This window comes from Octopus bimaculoides, chromosome 21, assembly GCF_001194135.2.
Source record: "Octopus bimaculoides isolate UCB-OBI-ISO-001 chromosome 21, ASM119413v2, whole genome shotgun sequence".
Taxonomy (NCBI): Eukaryota; Metazoa; Mollusca; class Cephalopoda; order Octopoda; family Octopodidae; genus Octopus; species Octopus bimaculoides.
In genome coordinates, this window is record NC_069001.1 from 152,454 (window position 1) to 154,064 (window position 1,611).

At 32.1% G+C, this 1,611-nt stretch overlaps 1 protein-coding gene across 1 annotated transcript in view; it reads right to left on the reverse strand.

Moving 5' to 3' along the window:
- LOC106867292 (aryl hydrocarbon receptor) overlaps nt 1-1,611 on the reverse strand; it is a 286,257-nt gene that overhangs the window by 32,922 nt on the left and 251,724 nt on the right. The gene's annotated exons all lie outside the window — the stretch shown is intronic.

Consider the following 1,611-nt stretch of genomic DNA (forward strand, 5'->3'; position numbering starts at 1 on the left):
TGATACCAGATTTTGGGGGTTGCATCAAGCTGTACTTATATAATGTAGGATAAATATAATAATAATAATAACAATAATCTTTGGATGGAATTTATAATCATTAAAATGTTTATAAATCCCATCTAAGGATTATTGTTATTATTATTGTAGGTATGCATATACATATATATATATATCATCATCATCATCATCATCGTTTAACGTCCGCTTTCCATGCTAGCATGGGTTGGACGATTTGATTGAGGACTGGTGAAACCGGATGGCAACACCAGGCTCCAGTCTGATTTGGCAGAGTTTCTACAGCTGGATGCCCTTCCTAATATATAAACCCTTTATATCTTCAAGTATTTATATTTAATTTAAAACCTTCAATTATTTTTTATGCAAAAATATTTTGTTAAATTGCATTTCAAATACCAACTTAATTATTATCGGCAGAGGGCCTGATATTTTGTGGGAGAGCACTAGTTAATTACGTCAACCCCTGTATTCAACTGGTATTATTTCATCAACCCCAATGCTCGACTGGAACTTATTTCAACAGCCTCGAAAGGATAACAGGCAAAATTGACCCAAACAGAGTTTGAACTCTGAATGTAATGACAGACAAAGTTGCTGTATTTTGAGCAGTGTAAAAATTCTGTCAGCCATCTTATCAGCTTAATTAAAAGTGAAGTTACTTATATACAAAATTCTTTCAAAATCAAAATTATAATAATTTTTTTTTTTTAAATCAATTAAAACACATTGTGCCAATCATTAGGAAAATGATTACAAAAGATTAATTAATGCTCAGAAAACCATTTATATATATACAAACATTTGAAGGCCTTAATTTTTATCAACACTCTACTTGACACCATGTTAGCCAAATGGACAAAAGGCAAAGTTGATTCAAGTAGAATTAAAATCTATAGTATTGATGGAAGAAACTAAACATTGCTTGTTGTGTGCGTGTCATAGAAATGCTATATAAAACAATTGAAATCAAATTGAATTGAGTTTTCTCCTTAGAGTGTCAATATGTGACGCATGTGTATGCAGATATCTGTATGAATATGTATCTATTTATGTGTATGTGAGCATGTACACACATGTATATACATACATATACACATATGTATGCATGTATATATATATATATATATATACACACACCCACCCACACCCACATATAAATATAGATAGCTAGATTGATAAATGAATAGACAGTCACAGGCATGCACACACACACATATATATGTATCTATGTACATTTATATTTGTATGTATATATGTGTGTATGCAAATATATGAGTTTGTGCTTACATTTACACACATGCATGCACATACGTGTGTATATATATATATATATATATATATATATATATATAGAGAGAGAGAGAGAGAGAGAGAGAGGCATACATACATAACATCTAGAATGGAAAATTATAAAACATGACAGAACAACTTCAGGGATTTCTATTCTAAAATAGAAAATAGCAGAATGAAATGAAGTATTACGGTGGTGGTGGTGGTGGTGGTGGTAGGGTGGTATTAGTGTTGGTGGTGATGAGAATGGAGATGGTGGCAGCAGTGGTGGTTGTGGTGGTGGTGGTGGTGGTGGTGGTG